At 42.2% G+C, this 9,902-nt stretch overlaps 1 long non-coding RNA gene across 1 annotated transcript; it reads left to right on the top strand.

Moving 5' to 3' along the window:
* The first annotated feature begins 2,765 nt into the window (after positions 1 to 2,765).
* LOC309822111 lies at positions 2,766 to 7,891 on the top strand. The gene is made up of 3 exons (XR_014296698.1): positions 2,766 to 2,844; positions 6,305 to 6,611; positions 7,866 to 7,891. It is a non-coding gene; the product is annotated as an uncharacterized lncRNA (long non-coding RNA).
* The last annotated feature ends 2,011 nt before the right edge of the window (positions 7,892 to 9,902 follow it).

The following is a 9,902-nucleotide window of genomic DNA, read 5'->3' as shown; positions in this document are numbered from 1 at the left end:
AAAAATCTGTAGTGTTTTAGTGCGATTCTTGCCAGCCAGTGCAGGCAGGATGGTTTTCTGTGTTTCAGGTGTATAAAATTGTTGACAAATAAACACTGACTGTGTCAGGAGCTAACATATTCCTAGGCAGGGTGTTCTAATAGGAATTTGCGATGGGCTGGGGGAAGGGGTGTGGGTGATGAAGTGGAAATCTGTCCACCCACACTGGTGGAAAACCTACTTTAAAACTCACCCAGCACCAACTGTACTTAATACGGTTGTTACAGGGAGTATGTGTGCTATGATGGCAATGTGTCAGGCCTAATTGGGACCTTCTGAGAGCTAAGAGGACGTGCAATTCTAGCAGGAAAATGTTAATCCAGTCACAAACACTGTATTCACAGGAAAACTTCCCTTCAGCCCTCCCTGACTTTCTTACTTAGCTATTCAAGGCAAGTGATGGGTGCATGCAAACTTATAAAAATTTAAACTATTTGGGTGCTTTCGGAAATGAGTTACAGAGCCCAACTCAACAAAAAATATTCCTCCATGAAAATGTGGTACTTAATAGGTACAGCTGAATCCTCTCTCACACAGGGGCAGGTCCAGCCAGTCAGAAAACCACCTGGATTTACAGGAGTGACATTTGCAGGTGATTCAAATACAAACCAAGCCTACCCTGTGAATGTAAGCCCCAAGGAATTCACAGCTCTCGGCATTCACCTTAATTTCCAATTTTAGGTTAAGTGTTCGCCAAACCATTTCTGGAATGATAAATGGAAAGTGATATGAGAGAGACATCTCTCCTTCTCTGGCTTAGAGGGAAGCTGAGGAGGGGTGGAAGGTTGTCTATGTTGATATAATCAATTCTGATGTCATTAATACCCAGAGAGGGGGCTATTCCCTGCAGGGGGCTGACCAAGCGTATGGTTTCCATTGGTCTTTTGCTGAAGTAGAAGCAAGGGGTCAAGGTACTTCTCAGGTCATGAGATGACTCTAGAGGTCATAACCTTCACATCACCTTGCTAATTAACAAACAGTGAACAAGAAAAGCAACAGCTCATAGATGCCAAGAAACAGTTTCCACTTCTCACTTGTGGGCCATACAGTGTGGCCCACCATGAAAAGAAGCTTTGACCAATAAACCGTGAAGACTATAAAGATAGATCTAAAGGGAATAAAGCCAGAGAACTTAGGGAAAGGTACTTTACCATGTCTCTCCTTTGTATGTGAAAACAAAAAAAAAAACTCTATGGGGTTTCATTGGGAATCTAGATGTATTGGGGAAGTTTGATGTAATTATTGAATATTTTTTGTCTTGGCCTGTCTGTAATAACATTCACTGATCACATACTATGTGCCAGATACTACCCATGGGCTTTACATTCAATTCTCACAAAGCAAGTATATTACTATACCCATTTTCACAGACAAAGGAGGTGCACCAAATTGCAGCACTCCAATGAGAATAAAATCCCACCTAATGTATTGTTTTCCAAAAAGGATTTGAGCAAAACTGGAAAAATATTTTGACTTGCAAGAAGTGCAGACTAGACGATCCTTAGGAAAGGACATTGGCCACGATGAGGAGGAAGAGAACAGCGTTCCAGACTTAAATGAGACTTTCAGACACGGGGTATGAGCACTCGTGAGTCAGAAGCAGAGCTTCCATGGATCAGAAATCTTGCAGTCAGACCTTTTCCCCTGCTACCTAAAATGAAAGAGGCCCTGGTTCATAGTATTTGCCTGGACTGCTCACCTGTGTCCTGATAGCTGTTTACTAATGTGTTTGCTTTGTTTGTATAAACATGTTATCTCGAGGGCTGCAAGGGGAATGATGTGGTAAATCTCCGTAACAAGAGCTCTTCTAGGAGATCATTTGTTTCCCTGCATCCACTGTGTAACCACACGTCACTTCCTGATCAGTTACATTTAGGACGAGGTGGGGTGATGTGTCCTGCCAGGTTCCCCAGAAGCAACTCTTTGTTTATCCAGATTTCTTCCAGATCATTTCCAAAGATCTGTCTACTTGTGTTTTAGTTCACCAATGTTTTGTTTACAGCATCTCACGGAGACCAGGCAGTATAGAGAGGGACGCTGTGTTTTGTGATGTTTTCCTTTCAAAGCTTCAGGCTCAAAGAGAATTGACTAGTGTCAGGTGACCTTTAGCTGAGGCTTAACAAATCAGTACCATCCTCTGAACAGAAAACAGCTTTATTGGACATCACGCACCAAACCAACCACAGCAGCTTAAGTCGTTCTCAAGGATTCAAAGTTAGAATAATGCCTATTTTAAAATAAATTTTAAAAATTTCCCTTGGGGAATTTTTGTCCCTTAAAATATTTTTCCTCTCTGATGAAACTTATACAGAAGTAGCAAACATTACTTTTCCAGCCAGAGACACTAACTCCCGCCTTGTCATACAAGCTAAAGTGCTCTATCTGCCATGCCAGCTCGAAACTTACTCAAGGGAAAAAAAAAAAAAATCTCAGCATGAAACTCATTCTGACTGTAGGGGGCCCCATGAACCGTGTTTAAAAATTCAGCAGAAAATGTCCTCATCTCATATATGAAGTTCTTTTTATAAATGCTTAATGCTTTGAATTTTAGGAGCCACCTTCATGATTGTTTTTCTGGGGAATCTATGAACTCAAGAAAATATGCTATTACAGGTGGCATTTTCGGAGAAGACGGCATGCTCCTGGCTTAAGAAGACCATGCCGACACTGCTGGTCCTTGTTGGATTCACACAGTGAATGCTTTTAACATTGTCTTGGAATGCTTATTTCTGAAACTGATGAACCAGCCGGTGGCAAAATGGGGAATATTGCAAAATAGTTTCGGACACGGAAAAGACCAGCTTGGTGAGTGTATCGGATACCTGTATCCCCAGTCTACACCCACACACAACCCACATCCCCCATTAAGGTGGAGGGACACAATAGTCAGGTTTCTAATGTGTAGGATAACGTATTCAGGGACAGTTGTCAATGCTACTCGATGCTCCATCATCAGTAGTAAATGTAGAATTTTCTTTCTTTTGTACTTACTCTCCCCGATTCATCTCAGGCATCTCTGCTTCGGGTCATATGCATCTGTGTCAAGGCCCTCTAAAAGACAGGGCCAGGGAGATTTCTCTCTCTCTTTGGGGTGTGAGATAGGTCACAATTCCCCCAGAGCTGAATGGATATGATGGGATACATAAACTTAAGGACATAAAAGGAGAAGCAAAGCTTTAGATTCCAATGGTCCAAGAAGACTGACTAACTCACCAGGCCCTGATGGTTTTCCATGGTGACCCACTCAGCACCCCTTCTAGAAAACAAGGATTCTTTGTTACTTAAGATAATCCAATGTGGATATTTTTAGTGTCCTCCTGGGACCAAAATCACTTACCATGGATACTCATTGCTCTAGGTCCACAGCAGTGAAAGGGCATTGGGGAAGGATTTGGGCATGGCCAGGGTGTAGACTCGGGCTGTCTATGAAATTAACATCTCTAGCATGATGGTTCTCAAACTTTGCAGCCAGAGTTTAGAAGACACCGACACATGTCTTGTGGCTCTTGACAGAGGCAATCTGACTGATGCATCCTTTGCATAATCTGCCTATAAAGAATAGCAATTTTTTTGTTTCATCCGTTTGTTTTTTGTATTGAAGCCCTAAGATTGTGCAACCAAAGGGCAGATTACAATGACTTGATTCTGAACAAGAAGGCAGAAATTGCTTACCGTAAATCTGGGAGCCTGAACAAAGAGGGGAGGGTCAAAACTTTATGATATGTGTCAAATATATTCATAAGTCAAATTTTGGTAACATGCTAATATATGGAGGTTTAGGCATATTAAGAATAATTTTGGGGGCTTCCCTGGTGGCACAGTGGTTGAGAGTCTGCCTGCCAATGCAGGGGACACGGGTTCGTGCCCCGGTCCGGGAAGATCCCACATGCTGCGGAGCGGCTGGGTCCGTGAGCCATGGCCGCTGAGCCTGCACTTCCGGAGCCTGTGCTCCGCAACGGGAGAGGCCACAGCAGTGAGAGGCCCACGTACCGCAAAAAAAAAAAAAAAAAAAAAGAATAATTTTTGGAATGGCAGACTGTATTGTTCATATATGGAATCATACCTTAAAATGTGGAACACTTAGCATTGCATGTCATTTCCATATCCTCTTGTCCATTTACTCCTAATCAATGTCACGGTTAAGACCCTCAATAATTAATGCATTCCTAGTTTCCCCTCCTTAAATTTCTTCTAAAGTACTAGGAAGACACAATGCCTCATTACGTACATCCTTTATCACCTCTACATTTACCTGGTCATCAGAATACTTATCCATGTGAAGGATTTCTCTACTTCTATAATAAAACATTTTGAAGTATTAAAAATGTTTACTTGAACTCATTGTATGAGAGAACATGAGGTGTTCCTTTCAAATTTCAGCACCTTACACAGTGTCTGGCCCATAATGGCACTCAATAAACTCTTACTGAATTGATTTAAAAAATTTTATTGCTGAAATGAAACAGGGGTATTAGCCTTTTTACACAGCCTCTCATATCCTCCTCTTCAAAAACTACAATATGCTCACTGCAACCTACTACTTTCACTTCCAAAACTGTGATTTAAAAAAAAAAAAAAACCTTATCGGGAGTAAAAATTAAGCTGTTCTACAACATTGAGAATGCTAAATTTGAGAAGATTTTAAAACACTTCTGCAGTGAAAAATGACACTTAAATATTCATATTAAAACCATCATATAGGAGTAAGTTTTCTTATCAACTTGTATTTAATATCAAGAGCTTCATATCTTTTGAAAAACTATGAAAGAGCAAAGATGAAAGAGCAAAGATTTAACTTATAAAGGAAAATGGCATTTGAGAGGGGTCTGGAAGAGCAGGCAGGTCTTTATATTGAAGAGGGACAAAGATGGGAAGCCAGGTACTGGTCAGTGTGAGATCAAGGATTATGTCTTACACATAGTAGGGCCTGGCACATAGTAGGTGCTCTGTGATTGTTTAGTGAAGGAATAATGGAAAGAAAACTACGAAGGTGAAACACACAGAGACTATTTAAGAAACCACAAGTTGTCCCGTTTGGCCAGAGAATAAGTTAGGTCAGAGTTTTCCAATGTTGGTACTACTGATGGTTAAGACAAGATAATTCCTTGTTGTGGGAAGGGATGTTCCTCGCATTTCAGGATGTTTAGCAGGGTCACTGACTTCTACCTACTAGATGCGAGTAACATCTCCCAAGTTGTGACAGCCCCAAACATCTGCAGACATTGCTAAACATCCCCCAGGGGACAAAAATCATTCCTGGTTGAGGACCATTGTGTTAGGTAATTGCTGGAAAACAGAGGAGGAGAAGGGAGGTAGGATCAAAATTTGAGAGCTCTGGTATGTCAGGATAAGGTATTTGTACTTAATCTGGTAGACAAAGGGTATTTACTAAAGATTTCTGGGCTAGGGAATTACAGAATCAGGGTTGTGACTTAGGGAGAATAATTTGACAGTTTCTATAACCGCATTTTTGTAAAATATATAGAAGTATGCATATACTACATATCAAATAACTGAATTACTTAACATTCTTGTGCTTCAGTTTTCTCATATGAAAAATGGGGATAATTGGGGCATTATAATGATGATTAAATGGGGTAAATCATATAAGTACTTGGAACAGTGCCTGGTACTTTTTTTTTTTTTTTTTTTTTTTTTTTTTTTTTTGCGGTATGCAGACCTCTCACTGTTGTGGCCTCTCCCGTTGAGGAGCACAGGCTCCGGACGCACAAGCTCCGGACGCGCAGGCTCAGTGGCCATGGCTCACGGGCCCAGCCGCTCCGCGGCATGTGGGATCTTCCCAGACCGGGGCACGAACCCGTGTCCCCTGCATCGGCAGGTGGACTCTCAACCACTGTGCCACCAGGGAAGCCCAGTGCCTGGTACTTTTTAAGTGAAAAATAATTCTTTTGTCATTATTGTTAATATTATCAAAAATCAGGGCACTGCTGCAGCTCAAACGACTTTGAAATATTTTTGAGGTACAACTGCCGTTTCTAATATGGGTCAGTATCAAATCATGTGTTCCCAAACTAAGTCCAAGTATAACCCAAATCATCACATGCAAAAGGATTGCTATTCTCATTTCTCCTTAAATCCTGGATGAAAAGCTCATCAAATCACAAAAAAATAAAATGGGAGAAAAGTGGAAAGGAGAAAGAAAACTGATTTTAAAGCTTATTCTCGAAGGACCTTCAAGATGGCAGAGGAGTAAGATGTGGAGATCACCTTCCTCCCAACAAATACATCAAAAATACATCTACAGGGCTTCCCTGGTGGCGCAGTGGTTGAGAGTCTGCCTGCCGATGCAGGGGATGTGGGTTCGTGCCCCGGTCCAGGAAGATCCCACATGCCACGGAGCGGCTCGGCCCGTGAGCCATGGTCGCTGAGCCTGCATGTCCAGAGCCTGTGCTCTGCAATGGGAGATGCCACAACAGTGAGAGGCCCGCATACCACAAAAAAAAGAAAAAGAAAAAACATCTACATGTGGAACAACTCCTACAGAACACCTACTGAATGCTGGCAGAAGACCTCAGACTTCCCCAAAAGCAAGAAACTCCCCACGTACATGGGTAAGGCAAAAGAAAAAAGAAAAAACAGAGACAAAAGAATAGAGACAGGACCTGCACCACTGAGAGGGAGCTGTGAAGCAGGAAAAGTTTCCACACACTAGGAAGCTCCTTCACTGACGGAGATGGGGGTTGGTGGGGGGGGAAGCTTCGGAGCCATGGAGGAGAGCACAGCAACAGGGGTGCAGAGGGGAAAGGGGAGATATTCCCGCACAGGATCGATGCCAACCAGCACTCACCAGCCCAAGAGGCTTGTCTGCTCACCCCCTGGGGCAGGTGGGAGCTGGGAACTGAGGCTCCGGCTTCGGAGGTCAGATCCCAGGGAGAGGATTGGGGCTGGCTGCGTGAACACAGCCTGAAGGGGGTTAGTGCACCACAGCTAACTGGAGGGAATCCTGGAAAAAGTCTGGAACTGCCTAAGAGTCAAGAGACCATTGTTTCGGGGTATGTGAGGAGAGGGTATTCAGAGCACCGCCTAAACCAGCTTCAGAGATGGGTGTGAGTGGCAGTTGTCAGTGTGGACCCCAGAGACGGGTATGAAATGCTAATGCTGCTCCTGCAGCCACTGAGAATCCTGTGTGCGAGCACAGGTCACTATCCTCACCTCTCCTCCCAGGAGCCTGTGCAGCCCACCACTGCCAGGGTCCCATGATGCAGGGACAATTTCCCTAGGAGAACACACAGTGGGCCTCAGGCTGTTGCAACACCATGCCAGCCTCTGCCACCACAAGCTCACCCTACATTCTGTACTCCTACCTCCCCCTGGCCTGAGTGAGCCAGAGCCCCCGAATCAGCTGCTACTTTAACCCGGTCCTGTCTGAGTGCAGAACAGATGCCCTCAGGAGACCTACATGCAGAGGCAGGTCCAAATCCAAAGCTGAACCCCAGGAGCTGTGCGAACAAAGAAGAAAAAGGGAGATCTCTCCCAGCAGCCTCAGGAGCAGTGGATTAAATCTCCACTATGAACCTGATGTACCCTGCATCTGTGGAATACCTGAATAGACAATGAATCATCCTAAAAATGAGGCAGTGGACTTTGGGAGCAACTGTAGACTTGGGGTTAGCTGTATGCGACTGACTAGTTTCTGCTTTATATGTTTATCTTAGCTTAGTTTTTAGTGCTTGTTATCATTGGTGGATTTGTTTATTGGTTTGGTTGCTCTCTTCTTTTTATTACATTTTAAATTTTTTTATTTTAATTTAATTTTATTTTATTATTTTTTCTTTCTTTCTTTTCTTTCTCCATTTTCTTCTGAGCCTTGTGGCTGACACAGTCTTGGTTCTCCAGCCGGGTATCAAGCCTGAGCCTCTGAGGTGGAAGAGCTGAGCTCAGGACATTGGTCCACCAGAGACCTCCCGGCGACACGTAATATCAATCATCAAGAGCTCTCCAAGAGATCTCCATCTCAATGATAAGACCCAGTTCCACTCAATGACCAGCAAGCTCCAAGGCTGGACACTGCATGCCAAACAACTAGCAAGACAGGTACACAACCCCACCCATTAGCAGAGAGGCTGCCTAAAATTATAAAAAAGTTCACACATGCCCCAAAACACACCATGGGACGCGGTCCTGCCCACCAGAAAGACAAGATCTAGCCTCATTGACCAGAACACAGGCACCAGTGCCCTCCACCTGGAAGCCTACTCAACACACTGAACCAAATTTACCCACTGGGGGCAGACACCAAAAACCATGGGAACTATAAACGTGCAGCCTGAGAAAAGGAGACCACAAAAACAGTAAGTTAAGCAAAATGAGAAGGCAGAAAATACACAGCAAATGAAGGAGCAAGGAAAAAACCCAACAGACCAAACAAATGAGAGGAAATAGGCAGTCTACCTGAAAAAGAATTCAGAGTAATGATAGTAAAGATGATCCAAAATCTTGGAAATAGAATGGATAAAATACAAGAAACATTTAACAAGGAACTAGAAGAACTAAAGAGCAAACAAACAATGATGAACAACACAATAAATGAAATTAAAAATTCTCTAGAAGGAATCAGTAGCAGAATAACTGAAGCAGAAAAACGGATAAGTGACCTGGAAGATAAAATAGTGGAAATAACTACCGCAGTAGAGAATAAAGAAAAAAGAATGAAAACAATTGAGGACAGTCTCAGAGACATCTGGGACAACATTAAACACACCAACATTCAAATTATAGGGGTCCCAGAAGAAGAAGAGAAAAAGATAGAGACTGAGAAAATACTTGAAGAGATTATAGTTGAAAACTTCCCTAATATGAGAAAGGAAATAGTCAATCAAGTCCAGGAAGCACAGAGAGTCCCATACAGGATAAGTCCAAGAAGAAACACACCAAGACACATATTAATGAAACTATCAAAAATTAAATACACAGAAAAAATATTAAAAGTAGCAAGGGAAAAGCAGCATATAACATACAAGGGAATCCCCATAAGGTTAGCAGCTGATCTTTCAGCAGAAAATTTGCAAGCCAGAAGGGAGTGGCAGGAGATATTTAAAGTGACGAAAGGGAAAAACCTACAACCAAGATTACTCTACCCAGCAAGGATCTCATTCAGACTCAACAGAGAAATTAAAACCTTTACAGACAAGCAAAAGCTAAGAGAATTCAGCACCACCTAACCAGCTTTACAACAAATGCTAAAGGAACTTCTCTAGGCAGGAAACACAAGAGAAGGAAAAGACCTACAATAACAAACCCAAAACAATTAAGAAAATGGTAATGGGAATATACATATTGATAATTACCTTAAATATAAATGGACTAAATCCTCCAACAAAAATACATAGACTGGCTGAATGGATACCAAAACAAGACGCATATATATGCTGTCTACAAGAGACCACTTCAGACCTAGGGACACATACAGATTGAAAGTGAGGGGATGGAAAAAAATATTCCATGCAAATGAAAATCAAAAGAAAGCTGGAGCAGCAATTCTCATGTCAGACAAAATGGACTTTAAAGTAAAGACTATTACAAGAGACAAAGAAGGACACTACATAGTGTCACTACATAGTGATCACTACATAGTGATCAAGGAATCAATCCAAGAAGAAGATATAACAATTGTATATATTTATGCATCCAACATAGGAGCACCTCAATACATAAGGCAAATGTTAACAGCCATAAAAGGGGAAGTCAACAGTAACACAATCATAGAAGGGGACTTGAACCCCACTTTCACCAATGGACAGATCATCCAAAATGAAAATAAATAAGGAAACACAAGCTTTAAATGATACATTAAACAAGATGCACTTAACTGATATTTATAGGGCATTCCATCAAAAAACAAC

This window comes from Grampus griseus (assembly GCF_964374135.1).
Source record: "Grampus griseus genome assembly, chromosome: 4".
In the NCBI taxonomy this organism is placed as follows: domain Eukaryota; kingdom Metazoa; phylum Chordata; class Mammalia; order Artiodactyla; family Delphinidae; genus Grampus; species Grampus griseus.
Note: the sequence above shows the minus strand (reverse complement) of the source record. Positions and strands in the feature narration are given on the sequence as shown.